Here is a 22830-nt window from a genome sequence, read left to right on the forward strand (position 1 = left end):
CATTTATAATTTCCTGGCAATACATTAAAAAAAATCCTGGTTTAGATGACAACTTACGTGAATATATCTGCAGCTGATCACTAAGGGACCTTGCGTTCTGAAATTCCCTTGGTCACTCGGTGTTTTTCCTGAGGTTTCTAGGTAGGAGTTAGTGCAGGGCCTTGTTGGAATGGGGACTCGGTGCTGGTTTGCACAGTACGAGACAGGTACTAATGAAGGTCATTTGTCTGTCTCGAGAATTGGGGTTGGGAGAGCCAGGCACACCCCTGCTCTCTGGCAGTGCCCCCTTCAGACCTCCTGGCTCCCTCCTCTCCCACCCCTGACCAGCTGGAAGTTAGAGGGCCCTTCTGGCTCTTGGAAAATTGGTCCTTCCACCTCTTCATAAGTCAATAACAAGTTGGGAGGGGCCCCCCCCCTCCCGGAGCTGAAGGGGGAAGCACAGTTGTCATCCTGGGTGATCCCTGCAGACCATCTCTGCTGCTGGGGTCTGGAGCTCCCCCACTTTCTAGAAGAATCAACAAGGATGAGGATGGGGTTTAATAAAGCTTGAGAGGGGCACCCCACCAATCACACTGGAGTCACTTAGCTTGTTCTTCATTCCCACACCCAAGAGCACAATAACCACTTAGAGTTTTCAGGAGTCCGTAGGACATCGCCTTAGTCCAGGGGCGGCCTCGGGCATCCAGCAGTCAGTTTATACACACACAATAGTATCAAGTACTATTAAGCTAGTAAGCACCTTCTGGCTGCTTTCTCCCCAAGCTAGAACTTTGAGGAATGTGGGTCTTGGCTGTGTGTGAACAGGTGGGTCCATCATAGACTCAAGAGTGCGGGTCCTGGAGTGAGACCGCCTGGTGTGAGCCTGCTAACTGGATGATCTAGGACAGGGGTCAGCAAAGTCCCTGCAGGGCCAGACAGTGAATAGAATGCAGGCCGTGTGGCCTCACAACTGCTCCGCCCTTATAGTGCAAAAGCAGCCGCAGACGATATGTAAACAGATGGGCAGGCTGTGTGCAAATAAAACTTTATTTGTAAAAACAGGTATTTCTTGAGACACAAGAGACATCCTGAGAGGGAAAAAAAGTAATAATGGTCTGGAATTTACAGGTTAAAACTAGCTTGGCTAAACAGCCGTCAGAAGGGGCAGCGTGGGAAGGTTAAAAGCATTGGTTCCCAAGGATTTTTTCCTGCTGCTGAAAGTGAGTAAGGAGGAAGACGGGCTCAGGATGGCAGACCAGGAGTCCGGGTCACCAGCTCTCTTTGGACATGAGACACAAGTCATAAGCAAGCGGAGCCCAGCTTGGTCGTATTTGCCTCATCGCCCCCACTTTTTTTCCAGAAACTTCGCCCCATGGAGTCTTTCACAGCAGTAGCTTCTAAAGACATGGACTTAGAGTGATCTGCTGTTAGTGGTAAGAGCTAACATCCAATTCACCAGTATGACTGCAGGCGCCCCCCAGTAAAACCCCCTCTGTCCAGTCCACCGCTGCCCCATCTTTCTCCCTCCCCTCTCCAAGCCCCTCTCCACACAGTACACAGCAGCCGAAAGGCTCTTTAAAGATCATAAATCAGAGGCTGGCTGGGTGGCGTAGTGGTTAAGGCCACACTCTCTGCTTCAGTGGCCTGGGGTTTGCGGGCCCAGATCCGGGGCATGGACCTACACACCGCTCATTAAGCCAAGCTGTGGCAGCATCCCACATAAAAAAGAGGAAGTTTGGCACAGATGTTAGCTCAGTCTTCAGCAAAAAAATACCACACCAAAAAACATAAACCAGATATATTGGGCTTTGCCAAAAACCCTCATTAGCTTCTCATTACATTAGAATAAAATCCAAATGCAGTCCTATGGCCTGCCAGGCCCTACAGGATCTGGCTTCTGCCCCCTCACTGACCTTGGCTTGGGCCTCTCTCCCCTTGCTCACAACCCCTCCAGCTTCGCCTTGATCCTGGAAGATGCCCGGCGTGCTCCCTTCACAACGATCAGCTCAGTTGTGTCTGAGCTGTCATCTGATTACTGTCTGCCTCCCCCGCCTCCAGGCGAGCATGGGCTCTGTCCCTCTCACTCCATCTCGGCTGTTTTCTCCGCAGGTAACCTGTGCCCGGGACACCCGGGTATCTGTTGAATGAATGACTGTCAGACTGGAGGAATGAGTGAAAGACTAGACGAAAACTAAGCACCCCATAAGGAATAGGAGCCAGACAGGTCAATACAGTAATTTAACCAAATGTTTGCTGAGAAATCAAGCACCGCGGGAGATCTGAGGACACAAAGAAAAATAAGATGCGGTTCTTCTCCTAAGAGCTCGACAGGCTGCTGGGAGAGAAGGTCAGACGCCAACTTAGGCCAACACCAGTTTCAGGAACTGGACTTCTTAAATCCTTACAAGCATTCCTGCGGGCTCCGAGAAGGTCTTGTTTTCAGTCGTGCCTCGGCGATGTGATAGAGAACGTAGCACTCCCTTTCTAAAGAGGCTTCTTTCACCTGCCGAAAGGCTAAAAATCATTTGTTAAAAAATATTTTCCCAAGTGACCTAAATCGTTCGTGCCAGTAATAGAGAAGGAAATGCATTTCTTCTAGAATCAGAGACTCTTCTTTATGATCTTCATTCTCCGAGGGGAAGGGTGAGTCTGTGGTCACAAGGCGAGCAGGAGGAAAGGAATCTTGAGGTCCCCAAGGCCCCTCCTGTGGGAGTGGGCGCATCCGCATGGCCTCAGGAACAGCTCTGCCCCAGCAGGGGCCGCTGCGGGAGCAGGAAAGGCCGCCTGAAAGCAGCCGGTCCAGCCCAGCCTCAGGAACTAAAACACACCAGTACCCGGCCATCGCTAGCCCTGGGTGCTGGAGATTGGAGCCACCAGGCCCTGTCCACCCCCGAGGGGCTCACAGTGTGAGGACCACAGCTGTACCCCAAGGCACAGCTGGCTGCTCTTCTGGCACGGGGCATGGGAGGGGAGGAAGGAGGGATGGGAGTGCCCAGCCTGACCGGACGGTAGACAAGGGCCATGTCACTCGCTCTGTTTGCTGTCCTCCTGACTTCCCACCACGCGGAATGAGCATGCTCCTTTCTTTATTTGCCTGTTGTTTTTTTCTATCTCCCCCACTGGGCAAGGAGCATGGACTTGGCCATTTCGTGCACCGCAGAATCCATGGCACCTGGCACAACACCTGGCACAGAGCAAGCACTCCAGCCTATCTGCTGAATGAATGACAGGGGACACGAGGATGAGCAGGCAAGTCAATAATGAGGACCAGGGAGGGCGGAAATGGTGAGAGCTGTATCCTACAGGCTTCCGTGATGTTAATTCAGCTCCTTGGCCTGGTGAAACCAGAAAACCTATTTTAGTGTTTTCTCAGGGAAAAAAGAAAGGCAGCCTCCTCTCCCTCAAAATATCTGTCACAATTTCCAGATTATGGAAACACGTACTGGTAGACTTTCTCAATAGCATATTCTTCCTTGTGACACTATCAATTCAGATAAGAAACAGCAGGATGGGAGGTGTTTTGGGAGCAGGCTGTTAGTGATATGAGAATTATGAGGCGTTTGGAACGTGTTGAGTTTCAGGTGCCAGCCACTACTGTTCTGTAAGATTGTTCAGGAAGGCACGTAAGTTGGAAATGTAAGTATTCTTTTTTTACTGATTTTTTTTTTAGTTCAATCATTGTCTTTATTCTTTTTTAAAAAAAAATTTGTGGTAAAACACTCATAACATGAATTTACCATTTTTCAGTGTTGAGTTCAGTGGCATTAAGCACATTCACTTTGTTTTGCAACCGTCACCCACATCCATCTCCAGAACTTTTTCATCGTCCCAAACTGAAACCCTGTCCCCATTAAACATGAACTCTGCCTTCCCCTCCCCCAGCCCCTGGCCCCACCATTCTACTGTCTGTCTGTCTGCATTTGACTGCTCTGGGGACCTCATGTAAGTGGAATCACACAATATTTGTCTTTCTGTGACTGGCTTATTTCACTTGGCATAATGTCCTCAAGGTTCATCCATGCTACAGCATGTGACAGGATTTCATTCCTTTTCAAGGCTGAATAATATTCCATTGTGTGCGTATATGACAGTCTGTTGATCGGTTCATCTGCTGTTGGCACTTGGGTTGCTCCCACCTTCTGGCTGTTGTGAACCACACTGCTAGGAACACAGGGGTGTAAATATTTCTTTGAGACCCTCCTTTCCATTTTTTTTAGATATAAACCTGGAAGTGGAATTGCTGAATCATAAGGTAGTTCTATTGTCAACTTTTTGAGGAACTGCCATCCTGTTTTCCACAGTGGCTGCCCCATTTTCCATTCCCGCCAACAGTGCACAAGTGTTACAAGGTCTCCATATCTTTGCCAACACTTGTTATTCTGGGGGTTTTTTGATCATGGCCGTCCTAACGCGTGGGAGGTGGTAAGGAGGCAGAGGTTTTCCAGAGCAGATGATGACAATGATGGAGAAAATGCCGACAGCAATAACAACAACTGTAGCAGGCTCTCCATTTTCCAGCCTTCCTGCATCGTTATTGGGCTCTCCTGTCCACCCCTCCCCCCTAATCCCCCCAGGGGAAGGAGTGATTTATCTGGGTGCTGGGCACCAACTCGGGCACCCCGGTCCTGTTTCGTGGCTGGGTGGAGGTGCGGAATTATAGCCACTGCCCCCAGGCGGTTTCCTCCTCTCTGATGGCTTTGGCTTGGTGGGCATGTGGGCGGTGGTCCCTCCAGCTGGCCGCTGAGGTCTCCTCGGGAAACCCAGTCTCCCTGGCCGAGGGCAGGAGGCCCAAGTAGAAGCTCTATTGCCCAGAGGGATAAGCCCATCTCCATCCCAGCACACAAGCAATGAACTCAGAGCACAGGAAAGAGTGCTGTGTATTGCCCCTCCAGCAACGGCTCACCTTTAGGTGATGCTCTTACCTATGCAGCGCCAAGCTGGACCCTTGCCTCACAGTGTGCACAGGTGAGCCCATCGAGGCTCAGAGGGATACGCAACCTGCCCAACCCACTCTGCCAGTGCGAGGCAGAGGTTGGGTGCAAACTCCGACTTCAGAGACAATAAAAATTTCAGAGACTCCAAAGAAACCAAAATAGGTGCTCTGGCACACTCAGGCTGCAGACAGGCATTGATTGACGCCTAAAGCCAAACATGCGGCCCTATGGGAGGCGTGCCACCTAGAATCCCAATGATAAATTGCACACAGGCCACTGAAACTGGGAGCAGGGCCCTCCCAGTGTTTTTCGTTTCTTCTGCTTACTTCAGATTTAATTTGCTCTTCTTTTTCTAATTTCCCAAGGTAGAAGCTTAGATTATTGATTTTAGATCTTTCTTCTTTTCGAATAAATGCATTCAATGCTATAAATTTCCCTGTAAGAACTGCTTTTGCTGCACCCCACAAATTTTAATAAGTTGTATTTTCAGTTTCATTTAGCTCAAAATTTCTTGAAATTTGTTTTGAGATTTCTTCTTTGACTCATGTGTTATTTAGAAGAGTATTGTTTGATCTCCAAGAATTTTGGGATTTTCCAGCTATCTTTCTGTTACTGATTTCTGTTTTAATTACACTGTGGTCTGGGAGCATACATTGGATGATTTCTATTCTTTTAAATTTAAGATACATTTTACAGTCTATCTTGAATATGGTCTATCTCGGCAAATGTTCCACGTGAGCTTGAGAAAAATGTATATTCTGCTGTTTTTAGATGAAGTAGTCTTAGTGTTTTCTGGGCTTTTTTTAAACTTTTTATTTTGAAGTAGTTTTATACTTCCATAGAAGTTGCAAAAATAGCTCAGGGAGCTCTCGAGTGCCCTTCACCCAGCACCACGCAACAGCAGCATCTTGCATAACCATCACGCAATGATCAAGACCAGGAAACTGACATTGGCACGATACTCCTAACTACACTACAGGCCTTATTCGGATTTCTGCTGTTTTTCCATGCACTCACTTTTTCTCTTCGTATACTGTTCTGTGAGTTTTATGGCACATACAGATTTGTGTAACTACCACCCAGATCAGGATACAGCACTGTTCTGTCATTCAAAGAAACTCCCTTGCACTATCCGCTTGGTGGTCGCCCCTCCCCACTCCAACCCCTGGCAACCGCTGATCTGCTCTCCATGGTCGTATATTTTTAATTTCGAGTGTTATATAAACAGAACCACACAGCATGCAGTCTTTTGAGAGTGGCTTTGTTCACTCAGCATAATGCCCTTGAGGTCTGTCCAGGTCGTTGCACGTGTCAGGAGCTCGTTCCTTTGGTTCTCGGTATTGACTATCTTCCCTGCTAGGGAAGAGGCCTGGACTGCCTCCCTCCTTCCTCCTGGGCTCCTGGCTCTGTTCAGGCTGGATGCTCTGCTCCAGGCAGCGGGACCCTGGGCTCCGAGGCCCAACTTGCAGGCACCCTGGGCAGTGGTTCCCTTTGGCCTCAGTTTCCACATTCCACGGTCAGCATGAACTCAGCCTTATGCTGAGCCCTCTGCCCACATTCTCCTGCTCTGCCCTGCTAGGTGAGTACTGAGAGGCGATCCCCACTTTTCAGATGGGGAGCAGAAGCAAAGAGAAGATGTCATTTGCTTCTAATCTGGCCGTGAGCAGGGGTGCCCTAGATGCTGTGGAAAGCCACTCCAGCACACACACACTGACCACTACATCATCTCACTCCCCATGCCTATGCTACCCGGTCCTGCTTCCAGGATGGTCCAGGATGGAGAAGGCAGGTGGCAGGAGGTGTCATCCATGCTGAGACATGAACCAAGAGAAGGAAGTGGCTGACTGTGATTGAGGGCACAGCAGCTAAGGCAGAAGGGGACAGCAAGTGCAAAGGCCCTGTGGTGGCAATAGGTTGGAGTGAAGACAGGGAAGGAAGGCCCTGGTGTCAGGTGTTAAGCATTCTATGTGTGGGGGTTCCACGTCCTGGCCATTCGTCCTGACTTCCGCTGGATTAATCTGGGGTGGTGAAGCGGAGCTCATACAGGACCCTAACATAAGGAGACAAAAAGCCACGCTCTTTCAGGTGGAGGTCTGTGCACACATGTGCATGTGTGTGCATGTGCGTGCATGCATGCGTGTGCATGTATTGAGACAGTTCACTAAATACTACAGCAGAGAGAAGCATGGGGGCTATGGGAGACCCCAGCCAGGGGTGAGGAGGGGGCGGCTGCATCTCTTGAGAAGGCAGGAGCAACAAATAAGAGGTGGGACGGTGAAGCCATTGAACCAGACCATGTGGGGTCAAAACCCAGCTCAACCACTTTCGGCTGTGTTGTCTTGGAAACATATTTGCTTTATCTGTTCCTCAGTTTCCCCATCTGTAAAATGATGGTGATCCTACTGAAAGGCTCACGTGAGGATTCAATGAGCTGTTCTAATGTGCTAACAGCAGCATCTGGCAGTCCCTATATTTACGGGAAGGGGGCGTTCGGGGTGGGGACTTCACCTGGTGAGGGCGGTGATGCAGCTGGAGCAGACAGAGCGAGCAAGAGGAGGCTGGGAGGCCTCCTTGAGAAGCTGGTGTGGACAGGACCCTGGGGGCCTGAGGCAGGAGGAGGAGAGACTGGGCTAATGCACGGGGCAGGTGACAAGCTTTTTTAGTGATGATTCATGACATTTACACTCGATCCCATGGCTGGTGGCCTGGTGAGGGGAAGAGCAGGGCCTTGGGCATCGGCAGGCCTGGGTTCAGATCTGTATGTCTCTTCACCACTTCCCTTCGGTTTCCTACCTGGGGAACCGTGGACGCGTCCCCCCCACCCCAGCCTCAGTTTCTTCATGTGTGAAGTGGGTGCAACCAACCCCCGCCTCCCGGGGTTGCCGTGGGGACTCAGGGAGGTCAGGGGCATTTTGGGTCTGGCACACAGCCGACGCTCAACAAAGACGGGCGGCAGCAGGTGACAGCAGGTGTGAGCTGGGGATGGATCTGTGACTTTAGACAAATCACTCTAGGGTAGGTGGCATGGGGGTGGTTTGCAGGCCTGGAAGCTGGGCGACCAGGCAGGAGGCTCTGGAAACTGACTTTAGGGGAGCCATTTTACGAGTTGCAGCTGCGTCTCCAGAGGAACTGCCCGGCTGTCTTGAACCTTGAGCTGGGCCGAACCTTTGGATTGGGCCAAAAGGGCAACTGTTTACAAGCAATTGTGTGAGAGGTCAGCAGGAGAACGGACATCCTGGTCACAAAGACTGAGGATGGTGGGCTTTCCGAAGGTGGAATCAGCTGTCAATCAACGTTCAGCCGAGACTAGCTCTCCGCCTCCACCTCCAATGAGCGTTCTCTGTGATACGACCCCCCTCTTTCCCTTTAAAAGCCCCTGACTTTTACCCCCTAGCGGGACCCTATTTGGGTTTCTACCTGAATCTGTGCTCCCCAAATTGCACCTTTCAAGACCCCCAAATAAACTTTTTGCTTCTCTTGCAGTTTATGCCTCTTATTTGCCAACAAGGCTGTGCTGCAGTCCAGGCGGGCGGGAGAGGGGGTGCACCTAGAGACGCAGAGGAGGAAGAAGGGGCAGGACTTGAGGACCGGCCTCGTGGGGCGGGGGAGGGGAGGGGAGTCCAGGCTGAGCCAGGTCTCTAGTCTGGGCACTGGGAGAATGGAGCGCGGTCTTGGATATGGGCCAGCTGGGCCAGAGGGAGGCTGGCTCGGGGAGGCTGAGGGGCATTCAGACCGCAAGGAAGCTTCTGGACCTTTGGGAACTGGGACTCGACTGACCTCGGTCCTCAGCTATCCTCTCTCCCTGAGCCCTTCTGAGCCAGCTGCAGAGCCGGGCCAGCATCCACCCCCCATCCTCCACGGGCCTCCTCTTTCATAAAATACACCACCAGTGAATTACTGGGAGACTGAGCTGAGAACGCAGAAGGCTACAACCAGGGCCATATTTTCTGTTGTTAGGTCTAAAAGATGTCACACAGCTCTGTCAGGCGGTCAATTCTCTGCATCTTACTCTCTTCCTCATCTTGCTGTGGGCCAATAGGCCCCTGGGGAAGCAGCCCTGGGTCAGGTCCACATGCGGTCCAGCTCCCCCCTGCCACCATGTGACAGACAAAAAAACGGAAACTGAGAGTCAGGACGAGACTCGCTCGCTGCCACGCCCATCGTTACCCAAGGTTCCCACTCCAGCACTCTTCCCCGTCTCAGAGCATCCTCTGAGGTTGATCTTCTCTTCTAGTCTTCGAATCTATTTCCTTCTAGTCTTAGAATTAGCTGAGACTTTAAAAAAACAACAAGCTCACTGCTTGGTGAAATTCATGGATAGGAGCTGGCAGACCCACATAGCTTTCCGACTGTCCTAGCCTTTGAGATGACTGAGGCCCAGAGAAGCCAAGAAAACTATCTAAGTTCACACAGCCTGTCAATGGTGGAAATGGAAGTAGGACCCAGGCAGGCTGGCTCCAGGTCTGCACTCTTAACCACGCCCCTGGACGGCCTAATCTATACATGCATTCTTTACTTCTTCATTCAACAAACATTGTTTGCAGTATGTAGCATATGCCGGACACTGACCTGGGCATGGAGGACACAGACGTGAATAAGACCCAGTCCCGTCTTCAAGGGACAGCAGGAGTGAGAGACAGCTCAAGAGTCATCTAGGTGGTCACAAGAAGAAACATTGGCTTTCTATGTGAGATCCAGGGTTGGGGTGGGCAGTCAGGAATGGCTTCCTGGAGGAGGCGATGACTGGGCTGAACATTGCAGGATGAGTAGAAGTTTGCCAGAGAGAGATGGGTGGGGGAAGGGCACTCCAGACAGAGAACAGCATGTGCAAACACCCAGGGACAGAGAGAGCACGAATAATACAGCAGAGTCATCACTGTGCAATCAACTTATAAAAATACAGTTTTACGTTTTTGAAAAGAAAAAAGCAGGCTAGCACAAGGTGGGTGTGAGGCACCTGCAGCTGGGTGTTGCTCTGACTCCCACAGGCCTGCAGAGGGTGGGTGTCTTGTCCAGCTGATGGTTGCCTTCAGGTAGCAGAAACCGGTGGGGCCTTGACAATTTGAGGCTGGTGGGTGGGGGGCACAGGGAGCAGGTGGGGCCCCAAGCCACTTCAATGACTGTGGCCCTCATCCTGGGGACCATGGGAGTCATTGGATGGCTTCCCTGAATAACTCAGAGAGGAGTTACAGCCAGTGGTCATCCGATAGCCCCATGGCCCCTCCGCAGGCAGCAGGTCCCGTCTGTCCACACAGCCCCCTTGTGACCACAGAGATACCTAAGGGCATCCTTGATGGGGGCTCACCAGAACGACGGAGAGAGACAACACAAATGTGCGTGATCCCACTCTGTGATCCCACCAGAATTTGCCAGTGTCCAAGAGTTTGCCCACGTGTCCCAGGAGGGGCAGGGCCAGCTGTCCCCTCCCCCCAGCCCCCCAATGCCAATGCAGGTTCACAGGCCTTGCCTTCCTGGACATCCCACCTCTGGTCACTAGTGGGAAGTGTGGTGCAGCTGGACTGGTGCCCCCGGAGCTGAGGGCCTTGAGTAAGTTGCTGCAACTCTCTGGGTGTCAGTTTCCTCATCTGGAGACTGTGATGGGGATATGTGAGCTCAGCCAAGTGACAGAAGTCTCCTGACTACCTGCTGGGGGCCGGCCCTGCGCTGGGCTCAGGGGGTGCTGTGTGCAGCAGACGATCCCACTTGCCCTCCTTACACCATGACTTGGACGTCTCTCCCACCAAGCAATGGCGGGCGTGTCTCTCCCCTTGGAGCCCAGCTCCACCCGCCTCCATCTTTGGGGATGCTCACCCTGGGGGACGCTGGCCACTGTGCTGTGAGGAAGCCCCAACCAGCCCACACGGCGATGAGGTCTCGGGGAGAGGAACTGAGGCCCCGGGTGGACAGCCGGCATCAACTGCCTGGCATGAACGAAGCTCCAGATGATTCCAGCTGAGGCCCCAGGGGCCGTGGGGCAGAGATGAGCCTGAATTCCTGACCCATGGAATCTGAGAGCTTAAATGGTTGTGGGGGGGCACGATTTGCTCCCTAAGCCAGAGTAACAAGACCACACACCCTTCCGTTGAGAGGAGAGCAGCTCTGGAGTGGGCCAGACAGTCGTCTGTCTCCACTATGACCAGCGCTGGGCAGGGGACGCTCGGGGGCTGGGGGCCCAGAGAGGCGCCTTCACCAGCTTGGGTGTCAGGGCGGAGGCCTGCCCGAGTCCTGGAGCCTTGGGGTGAGGGGGGATCCTGTGGTGGAACAGTCAGGGGAAGGCTTCTTGCAGACAAACCGCAGGCACAGGGGCAGGAGGCGTGCCCAGGACCTGTGTACTCAGAGAGCTTCCTCAGAGGGCCAAGTCCAAAGTCGGAGAGGCAGGAGGTGAGGGCCCAGAAGGGGCCGGTCCTGGGGCCTCGAAATCTGTCCCCAGGAAGGCCCAAACAAGGCAAAAGGCGGTTTGATTGAGAGACCCTTTGGGGCTCCCCTGGGGGACAGTGGGAGGGAGGGTCCAGTCAGAGGCAGGTGGACAGTGAAGAGGTCACAGCATCATGAACAGTAGTCTCCTTTCCCAGGCAGGTGGCCAGGAGGGCCAGCATACCCCCGAGCCTCTCTCCTGAACGCCCCCTCCCCCCGTACCCTCCCCCTGGGACTCTGCTCCTTTTCCTGCCCTCCAGCCTTCCAGGGCCTGACCCAGCTCCCCAAGGCCCTGAGCCCATGAAGGACATGCCCTAGCCTGCAGGGCACCCTGAACTGCCAGGGGGGTACTTTGGGGCCCGTTTTCCCAAAAGTAGCTGCCAGTAAGCTTGGCCAGTCCGCACAGCCAGCCCACCCTGCGTGTCCTGACCAGGTCAAGTTTCTGGACGTGTCCTGGAACAACCAGACCACACACACACACACATCCCGTGGGGTGACATGCACAGGCACGGGGCTCAGGCACATCTGGACTCCATCCCTGTTCCATTATTTACCGGCTGTGAACACGGCCAAGTTGCTGATGCTCTCTGACCCTCAGTTTCCACATCTGTAGACGGGATTACTAGGGGCACCTACTTCACAGGATTGTGGGGGAGCCATTCAGCTCAGCTGAGGAGAGAGGCGCCTCACAGGCCACAGGCATTGTTCACTGGCCATCACCTTGCATTTACAATTTTTTTCTGTCCTGGGGGAGGGAGGAGGAGAGAAGGGGGATGAGGGGCGTGCGTGTGTGTGTGAATTCCCCCGTGTAAGACATACTGTGGACTATAAGGGTAGACTTGCTGTGTCTGTACACACTGTGGCCCTGCTTCCAGCCCGCCACCTCTCACGAAGCCTCGAGAAGGCCACAGATGGATGGCCTGGCCTGTCCTCCGTTTCAGGCCGTGCCGGGCCTCCCTTAATAAAGACCTGTTTCTTCCTGGCTGCACTCTTGGCCTGGTGACCAGGGGCTCAGTGAGCTCCTCTGAGCTCCCGCCTGTCCGCCTGGACACACTCAGGGCTTCTGTTGGCCCGCGCATCCTGGGGGCGCTCACAATGCAGCCCTGTTCTCGCCCTGCCATCGCCCGCCGCTCAGGCCTGGAGGCGGAGGCTGTGCCAGCCGCGGGGCCGCACGCTCTGCTGGTTTCCAGGAAGACGCAGGCACTGTGTGTGGCCAGAGACGGGGGCACCTCTTCATTGGCAGCCCCTTTGAATTAGGGGGGTGATTTGTTAAGAGCAAAACACGTGTTCAACAGGCAGAGCCGCTGCTCAGCTCCCTTGAGAGCAGGCTTCCCTCTGAGCCATGGACAGGCCGAGCCCACTCTGGCACTGGGCCTTTGCACGGACTGCTCCTCTGATCTTTGTGGGGAGGTCTCCTCCTCCTTCAAGCCTGAGCTTCAGTGGTTCCTCCTTGGACCGGGATCTGCCGCCACTGGCCGCTCTCCGTCTCACGGACCTGTTGATTTTCCCCATATGCAGCATTTATCTCGGAGATCCCAGAGCTGTCTGTCTCGTTCATGCCCGTTCCCCAGAGCCCAGCACAGCGCCTGCTCACAGAAGGCCCCAGTCAAGATTTGTCAGGTGAATGAATGAACGAACCAACACTTTATTAAGAAGTCAACCTATGAACCCATGAAGCCGCAGTTCAATGGGCCAACTACCAAATTAATGAGATCAGGGCACACAGGCAGGAATCATGCTACATTTTTTGAATCATCTGCTCTTCCCCACCGACCTCTAAGCTCTTTCAGGGCAGTGGAGGGGCCAGATTCCTCGCCAGGGTACCCGGAACCCACAAGCAGCCCGAGCCTGGCACACCCCGTTGCTCTGTGAATGTTGACTGAATGAACAAGCCAAGGCCCTTTGCATGACCTCTGGCCAATATTTGGGTGGCCCTGGCTTTGACCTATCTCAAGACCTTTGCCCCCGCTGTCCCCTGGGCTTGGAATTCTGCTGCACTCCGCCCCCTTCAAGTGAGGGTCCTCCTCCTTCGGGTCTCAGCTGGAACAGCCCCCTGTCAGGGTGGGCTGCCCTGGCCACATGCTCCTAGTGCTCCCCGGTCTTTCTGCCCAGCACCCGTGTAACTCCTTCCTAGACTCATGGAGGTCATGTTCGTATTTCTGCTACAGTGGAAGCGCCGTGGAGGCCAGGACCCGGCCTGTCTTGTTCACCCCTGCGTTCCCGGTTCTCAGCACAGGGCAAGAGTCATGGTATGTGCCCAGTGAACACTTCTCGCACACCAACAACCCAGGACACGGACTTTGTGCCCACTTTACAGCACAGGGCAAGGAGCCAAGGTCCAACACGCGCTGTGCTGAGGTCACAGAGTTTGTCCAAGATACAGGCACTGGAATCTCACCCTCCATTTGTTTGTTCAACAGGTTTTTATCTGGCGCCCACTGGATGCAGAGATGGAGCTGAAGCCGCCCTGCGAAGGAGAGAGGCAGTAAAAGCGACAGGTGCTTCCATGGAGGGGGCGCAGGGGCTCCTGGGGGAGGGCTGGTCAGGGAAGGCACCCCGGGGGAGGTGAAGTAATCCCTGGGTGGTGTCCCAAGAAAGGAACTGCCATCAGCAGGGAGCGGGAGCCATGGGAGCTGTGCACGTGCAGGACGGACCTCTGAGGGGACGTGGAGCTGGCCGCAAGCTCAGCAGGGTCTTTGCAAAGATGAGGTGGGGCCTGGATTTGCTCTGCATGGTCTCAAGAACCAGGGTGAGTGGTGGAAGCCCAGGAGGACCAATTTCTTTTCAGTATAGGGGAACGTTTCCCAGGGCAGAGGCATGCAGGGGTGGAATGAACCCCCTGAGGGAGAAATGAGCTCTCTGTCCCTGGGGGCATGTAAGCTGGATACTGGAGCGGGATGAAGGGTTAGCCTAGACAGGAAGGCTGCAGAATCCCTTCTGTTGCAGAGAATCTCTGGGCCTGTAATTGAGAATTGTCTAATGCAGGCAGAGAAAGTATTTATCAGATAATATCAACACAATATTAACACAAGTATGCATAAAGATGACCATCGCAGTTTTTTTTTAATAACACGAAAATCGCTGTCTCATAAATTCCAATGATAGAAAGTTATCCTGATGCAATCAATATGTGTGTTTTCAGACACTTGGCTCTCACAATGCCCACTGCACTCTTGTTTGTAACAGGAAAACTGGAAACAACCCGAAAGCTCATTTATATTTGATTTTCTGTCTCCCATGTAGACAGTGAGCTCCAAGAGGGTGGGCCTTGTCTGTCTCGTGTACAGCTCCATCAGTCAGATCTCGTGGGTGTGAGACATACCAGGCAACCTTTTTTTTTTTTAAGGTATAGCCCCATTGAGAGAGAGAAATGCAAGAAATGCATCAAAGTGTTAACAGAGACTGTTTCTGGTGACAGAAGTAAAGATCATTGTTTTCTTCTTTATGTCGTACCATATTTTCCATACTGTCTACAAGAAACACGTATTATGTTTGTAATGTGAAAAAAATTTTAAGGAAAAATAGAATGACGTCAGGGTAAAAAAAAAAAAAAAAAGGCTTCATTTGCTGAGCTCTGAGAATAGATTTTAAAGCCAAACTGAATCGTGTAAGACTTTATCTGCATGTCCCTAGTGACACCCTCTCGCCATCTGGCTGGGGTCACACAAGAACAATCCAACTCTTTTGGGTGGGGAAGAAAATAATTTCCAGTTTCGAAGTGGCCACCCCTAAAACCATCCCCTCCTCCCAAAGTGGCTTTTTTATAGGCTCCTTTGGGAGCAGACGTGACATTTATCTGGGCAAACAAGGCGTCGACGTTGCTGGGGTGGTCCGAAGCCACCGCTGCTCGAGGCCGATAACAACATACAGACGACTCCACCAGCGGAGTCTGCCTTTGAATTTGTCTCCCAGGACAAGCAAGCTCTCTTGCCGTTTAGGGAGAAACCAACCTGTTTTGAAAAGTTCAAGACTGTGAAATGGCCTTCTCCATTTCTTGGGGGCCAAAAGGATCCAGCCTCCACGTGGGACACTAGCCACCCGCTAGAAGTCACTTTTATCATCTTGGGAGGTACAGAGCTCTCTGCCACCGGAGGTGTGCAAGCCGAGGCTGGGCGGCCCTTGCCAGAGGCATCGTAGTGGGATTCAAGTGTCAGATTAGGGGCAGTGCTATGGGCTGAAGTGTGTCTCCTCAAATCCATATGTTGAAGCCCGAACCCCCGTAACCTCAGGACGTGACTGTATTCAAAGATGGGGTCTTTAAAGAAGTGACTAAGTTAAGATGAGGTCGTATGGGTGGGCCCTAGTCCAATATGTCTGGTGACTTCCCAGGGAGTCGGTGCACCGAGCTGGGGACAGCAGAGGCCTGCTCAGATTCCAGGGCTGGCAGCCCGGGCCTGGGTGACTCAGCCATTCCTGCAGCTGGGGGTGGGAGACACGGGAGCCCCGAGGGGAGCCTGAAGCTGAAGCTGGGCCCGGCCGGCCGTGGGAAGGCAGATGGGAGGAGCCCACCCAGCTGTCTCTGGGTTCTCGCGTTTCTTTCAAAGCCTCCAGCCCACCGCCAGGAAGCAAGGTACACTCAGCCTGTTGGGAAAGTCGGGCATCCTTTCCTGCCAGCCACCTCCGCCTCAGAGAAGCATCAGTCATGGGGAAAAGCCAGAATGCTCAGAGCCAAAGATCAGCCCAACCAATGCCGATTCAAGTCCTTTGCCCATTTTTTAATCAGGTTGTTTGCTTTTTGTTGCTGTTGCATTGGAGGGGTTCTTTAAATATTCTGGGTATTAATCTCTTATTAGATGTACAATTTGCAAATATTTTCTCCCATTCCATGAGTTGCCTTTTCACTCCATTGATAGTATTCTTTGATGCACGAAAGTTTTTAATTTTGACGAAGTCCAATTTATTTTTTTCTTTTGTTGCCAGTGCTTTTGGCATCATATGCAAGAAATGATTGCCAAATTCAGTATAATGAAGTTTTCCCCCCAATGTTTTCTTCTAATCGTTTCATAATTTTAACTCTTATGTTTAGGTCCATTTTGAGGTGATTTTTATATATTGTGTTAGATAAGGGTCCAACTTCATTCTTTTGCATGTGGATATCCAGTTTTCCCAGCGCCATTTGTTAAAAAGACTGTCCTTTCCCCATTGAATGCTCTTGGCACTCTTGTTGAAAATCATTTGCCCATATATGCAAGGTTTTATTTCTGGGCTCTCTATTCTGCTCCATTGGTCCATATGTCTGCCTTGGAGATGACTGTGGCTTTGCAGGAAGTTTTGAAATCAAGAACTGTGAGAGCAACTTTGCTCTATTCAGGGTCCCTTGAAATTCTATATGAATCTTAGGATGGATTTTTCTATTTCTACAAAAAAAGTTATTGGGATTCTTACAGAGATTGCACTGAATCTGTAGACCACTTTGAATAGTATTGACAGCTTAACAATATGAAGATGAATGTTTTCTTTTCTAAATGACATTTAGTCATGCAGTTGCTGTGAAAAACAGTTTGGCAGTTCCTCAAAAAGTTAAACATGAAATTACCAGATGATCCAGCAATTCCACCCCTAGGCATATACCCCAAAGAACTGAAAGCAGGACTCAGCAGATACTACATACCAAGGTTCAGCGTTACACAATAACCGAATGACGGAAGCAACCCAAGCCCACATGGACAGAGGGAGGGATAAACAAAATATGGTATATCCATACAGTGGAATATTATTCAACCATAATAATGAACTTCTGACACACACCACAACGTGGATGCACTTTGCAAACATGATGCTAAGTGAAATAAGCCAGACACAAAAGGACAAACATCGTATGATTCCACTTGTGTGAGGTCCCTAGAATGGGCCAATTCATAGAGACAGAAAGTAGAATAAAGGTCACAAGTGGGGAGGGAGGAATGGGGAGTTCTTGTTCAATGGGCACGGAGTCTCTGTTTGGGAAGATGAAAAACAAGTTCTGGAAATAGACAATGATGATGGTTACACAACATCGTGAATATTCTTTTTTTTTTTTTTTTTAAAGATTTTATTTTTCCCTTTTTCTCCCCAAAGCCCCCCGGTACATAGCTGTGTATTCTTCGTTGTGGGTTCTTCTAGTTGTGGCATGTGGGACGCTGCCTCAGCGTGGTCTGATGAGCAGTGCCATGTCCGCGCCCAGGATTCGAACCAACGAAACACTGGGCCGCCTGCAGCGGAGTGCGCAAACTTAACCACTCGGCCACGGGGCCAGCCCCCATCGTGAATATTCTTAATGCCACTGAATCATACACTTAAAAATCAAGTGGTAACTTTTATGTCACACAACATAAACATATATTTTACCACCATAAAAAATATTTTAAAAATGACATTTAGTTTCTAATTACGAAAGTAGCACATTTTCATAACAGACAACTTGGAAATACAGAAAAAAAATGTTTTAAAACTACTGTGTGAGGAAGATTATTGAAATGCAGGGGGGGGATGCCAAAGGAAGAGAGATATCAGATTTATAGGCAGCGGTCCAAATTGGCTGTGGTTTCCCCTGGGACATCGATGAACTGGCTTCCTTGAGGATTTCCCAGCATGCATGCTGAGTCTCTGCCGTCTGGGGGTTGTGCATCCACCTACCTGCAGGCGTGTAAGTGCATCCTCAGCTTCTGATCCACTTGGGTGCGCATTTCCTTCTGCCACCCCTGCATGAGCTTTTCTCTTTCCCCAGAAGGTTTGGTGGAGACGCCTGCGATCCTAAGACTGCATCTTGCAGACAGGAGGCCCTAGGGCTTGTCTGCTGCTTTGTTCTACTTATTTATTTACATATATCTGTTGAATAAAGTTGTACTTGACTTTCCAGTTATATGTCAGAAGAATGTTGATTTCTGGTCCTTTGCACACCTACAATATTATGAAGGCAAATTCTGCAAAATTACATTTATATACAAGCTTAATACTATTCTCACTCTTTTACCCAGTAAATCCATTTGTTGGAACCTATCCAGGGGAAACTTTTGACTTACAAAAAGATATTTCTAAGCATCATTAGAAATCCTGACCTGTCCTCAGGAGGGTACCAGCTGAGTGAATTATGATTCTCCACTTGACAGATGTATTTGCATACGACAGTCAGCAATGAGAGCTGTGTCAAAGCTGCATGATGACCCAAAGGATGGGAAAGATATGACAAGTGAAGAAGTCAATATACAAAATTATTCACACAACGTGTTTAAACTCTATTTGGATGTACCGCATTAAAATGTTTTCAAATATTTTTTACAGCTTGAAGAAATTCAGTCTATGATTTTAGGTGAAAAAGACTACGAAACTATGAAAATTGCTACACTATTGTGTATGATCCAATTATGAAACATATAATAGCTTAAAAAAAGAAAGACAGGAAGGAAATACACCAACATCGTAATAGTGATTGTCTGTAAGTTGTGATATAATGACTCACTTTTCTTTTCTCCCCCTTTTTCTTTATATTTTTACTACAGTGAAACTGTACAACTGTTATAATCAGAAAATAGTGTTTTTTAATCCTTTTTATGTTTGGGCAAATTGAAAGTTCATCAAAATGTGAATAAGTGCTTGTGTAGGGATGAGATGAGAGGTGATTCTTTCTTTCTTTTCCTGTTTTTAGAATTTTGATTTGCTTTATTATATTACTGTTGTAACACAGTCTGTGTGCACGTAATTTTTAACACGTCGAATGGAGCCACTTTCCTTATCACCTTTCCGCCACCCCACCCCAAGCCCATTTGCAGATGACGGGGTCCTAAGCTTATCTGGGAACAACAGTGTGCAGTCAACTGTCCTTTCTTGTTCTTCTGAGTCGACACCAGGGAGCAAGGCACACACAGGAAATGGGCAGGTCTGACCCCCCCACACAGGGCGGTGACTCAGTTGATGGAATCTCGGACCCTCCTCCGCCCCCTCCCCTGCACAGGGCCGCCCGGGCAGGGAGGATGGCACAAAGACCTATTTCCCCACAGGCTGGAACCGCCTTCTCCACCTAGACTCCGATTCCTGCAAACACAGGGGTGATGGAACCCTAAGGAAACGTGAAAGCACCTGCCTTCTGCTCTCAATAACATCGCAGCTGATCAAGCTCTGCCAGCTCGCGGCCCCATGGCTCCCGGAAGAGAGTAGGAAATTCAGAATTGCCAACTCGGTTTTCCCCACCAAGCACATTTTGTTTAAAATTTTCATCTAGAGTCACCATAATTTCTTAAAAGAAAAAACATTTTTTTTTTTTTTGAAGATTAGCCCTGAGCTAACATCTGCCACCAATCCTCCTCTTTTTGCTGAGGAAGATTGGCCCTGAGCAAACATCCGTGCCCGTCTTCCTCCACTTTATATGTGGGACGCCTACGACAGCATGGCGTGCCAAGCCATGCCATGTCCACACCCGGGATCCAAACCGGTCAACCCTGGGCTGTCAAAGCAGAATGTGCGCACTTAACCACTGCGCCACCGGGCTGGCCCCAGAAAAAACTTTTAAACACAGAAAGGAGTTAGTCTCAGAATAGGGAAAATAACCAGAGAGTTGTCAGTTCACACTGATGCTTCCAAATTTATTTTGTAAATAGCGTATTTGAAAAGTTTGTTTGAAACAACACAAATTATCTTCGGTGATGAATGGGTAAACCGAATGTGGTCCCTCCATACGATGGAATATTATTCAGCCATGAAAAGGAATGAGGGACCAATACATACCACAATGTGGGGGAAGCTCAGAAACGTGATGCTAAGTGAAGGAGGCCAGACTCAAAAGGCCACCTATTGTACCATTCTGTTTATGTAAAATGTCCCAAATAGGCAAATCCATAGAAACAGAACGTAGACTGGTGGTTGTCAGGGGCTGGAAGGAGGGAGGAATGGAGAGAGACTGCTAGTGGGTAAAGGTTTCTTTTGAGGGTGATAAAAATGTTCTGAAATTAGAGAGTGGTGATGGTTGCACGACATTGTGAATATACTAAAAACCACTAAATTGTATACTTTAAAATGACAACTTTTATGTTTTATGGATTATAGCTAATTTAAAAATACAGTTAAAAAACATAAATGTAGGAAAAAAATTTGTGAAAGCATGAAAATGACGGCCTTAAGTCGTCTTGACATCCCCTTGGCGAGGGGCTGTTTGCATCGGGAACCCTCCGTTGACTGTGTGTCACGAACTTTTCTGCTCCCGTGGATTTTGCAACTATTACAAATCCGTTTTCACAGAGCTGGGTTGACCGAAATGGAAGCAAAGAGAGCTCACTTATATGCTCAAGGCAGAATATTCTGAGCCGTCACTGGCTGAGGGATGCTGGGGTGGGGTCAACCCTGGCCCTTCACATCTGCCCTGGACCTGGACGGAGGGCAGCGTGAGGTGGGCCAGGCTGCCTGCTATGATGGTCGTCCATGTCTGGACATCTTCAGCATGGGGGGTGGGGCCGGCTCCCTTGGAGATGCCTGGGCTGCTGTCCTGTGAAGCCCCCTCCTGTCTCCCCCTCCCTCGGTTCCCTAACCCCTGCTCTGTTCACGATGCTGGTGGAGAGTGGATTTTTGGTGTTCAACATGAACTGGAAGCTCAGTGTCACACGAGGACCAATGGGGAGCAGCAGGATAGCACCGAGGCAGTGGGGCCCATGACTTGGAAACCCCTGTGGGGATCTCCAAGGGCGGGGCCCCAGCCGCTGTCTGGGTTGGGGAATGAATGCAAGGTGGGCAGGATCAGCTCTGAAGTGGGGACTGTGGGGTCCCTGCAGGTAGAAGTCCACCTCTGCCAAAGCTCCAGGAGGTTCCAGGACAGTGCCAGGTGCTTCAGGGGAGTCTGCGGGCCCAGGGGACACACAGCCGCAGGGAGCAAGGGGTACACCTGCATGCCAGGGTCTGTTCTTGCCTCCCCAGCTACGGGGAACCCCTGGGTCATGCTGACCGTGTATGCACGCAGCTGAGCATGAATGAGGACACACGTGAAGTTGTGAGCACTGGTCAGTGACGTTGAGCGTGTGTGTGTGCAAGTGTGTTTGTGTGTGTGTGAAGGTGTGTCGGTGGGCACATGTGTGTTTGCCTGGGAGTGAGAGAGCATGTGTGGGTTGGCCACTGCTGGGAGAGGGGAGGAGGGAACTGTTGGTGGGCTGTGGGCGGCCTTCCCAAGCTGGCCGCGTCCCCCTCTCCAGACTGGGCCCGCCCAGGCCTCTGCATGCTTTGGCAGGGTGGCCAGGCCCAGGGGCACTCCGTGTCCAGGCCACGGCTGCTCTGTCCAGGCTGCCTCCCACGAGACTTCCCCTCCCTGTCCTCCTGCCCTCACTGCCTCCCTCCTTCCCACCCTCCTGGACTCCACGTCTCTCTCATTCACCTCCCCTCTAGAGAGGGGCTGGCCCAGGCCCTGCCTGGCGCACAGGAGCACCGGCCTGCCCTCCCGGGTGCCTGTTTGAGCCAGGAGGCCTCTGGGAGGCCTTCTCTCCTCGTCTCTGACATGGCTCATTGTCACCCTGCTTTATGGGGCCTAAATGAGTGCATTCAGGCAGACAGAGCTGAACCAGGGCGTGGGGACAGACGTGATAATTAGAGAGGGTGCCAGTAGCCAGCATGGCTGGCACCAGGGGGCCTGGAGCACGAATGGAAAGGGAGCTGCCCGCTCCGGATCTCCACAGGCCTCCCTGCAGAGCCTGGGGGGCTCCAGAGAGCAGGGAGCCCCGACTGACAGCCCTGCAGGTGCACAGCCTCGCTGTCTGCTAAGCCTTGCCAGCCCCGCACAGCCCTGGGCACACCGCCGTCACGATCTCATTTCACAGATGGGAAGAGTGAGGTCAAGGGGAGTCAGTGGGTGACCTGGAGTCACACAGCACAGAATGGGCTCCAACTGTCAGGACTTCTCCGCCCTTGGGCCGTGAAGGTGGGGAAGAGCCCTACTCACCTCCTGAGTGAGGAGAAGGCGTGGGAGGGGGGCCTGGCCCACCATGCCCGGGAGCCACTGGGGTCTGTCCACCATTCAGCCACCAAATGGCCCCTGACACTCCCATTGCCACACGAAGAGGCTCTGTCGGTAACTTCCCAGAGCCGAGCCCTCTCCCTGAGAAGAATCCCAGGTCTGACATAAAGACAATAAAATCTCCGCCTCGACTTGTCCCCTCATTCATTCACTCCTGTCCACGCACTGGGACCCCACCAAGCCCCGGGCGTGCGTTAGGCAGTGGGAGCCAACAGCAAACCTGGAGTTACGGAGCGGTGTGGGGCCGACGGCGCGGCCGCAGGGCCCTCCAAGGCCCGGCCAAAGGCCGCCTCCTCAGGAAAGCCTTGCCCGACCCGTCCCCAGCCCCCGCCCCTCAGCCTGTGTTTCGGCCCCATTGCAGAGGAAGGTGGCTGTGGTTGTCTGTCTGTCTCTCTCTGCTGGCCCTCGGCTCACGCGGGCCAAGCATGGGGCCTGCCCACAGCAGCAGCTGGACAGTGTGTCTGCGTAAGGGGACACAACCCGGTTTAAGTGAAATGCCCCAGAAACGGCGAGGGGTCACGCACGGGTGGGGGGTTA

General features: G+C 51.5%; 1 long non-coding RNA gene across 3 annotated transcripts; it reads left to right on the forward strand.

Annotated features, from left to right (window-relative positions):
* Positions 1 to 13689: 13689 nt before the first annotated feature.
* LOC124236930 (uncharacterized) lies at positions 13690 to 19618 on the forward strand. Of its 3 annotated transcripts, none has more exons than XR_006887886.1 (3): positions 13690 to 13825; positions 13922 to 14076; positions 19304 to 19618. It is a non-coding gene; the product is annotated as an uncharacterized LOC124236930 (long non-coding RNA). The 3 variants fall into 3 exon arrangements; XR_006887887.1 differs by having other exon boundaries at positions 13714 to 13825; positions 13939 to 14076; XR_006887888.1 differs by having other exon boundaries at positions 13715 to 13825; positions 13942 to 14076.
* Positions 19619 to 22830: the final 3212 nt, after the last annotated feature.

This window comes from Equus quagga, chromosome 3, assembly GCF_021613505.1.
Source record: "Equus quagga isolate Etosha38 chromosome 3, UCLA_HA_Equagga_1.0, whole genome shotgun sequence".
Classification (NCBI taxonomy): Eukaryota; Metazoa; Chordata; class Mammalia; order Perissodactyla; family Equidae; genus Equus; species Equus quagga.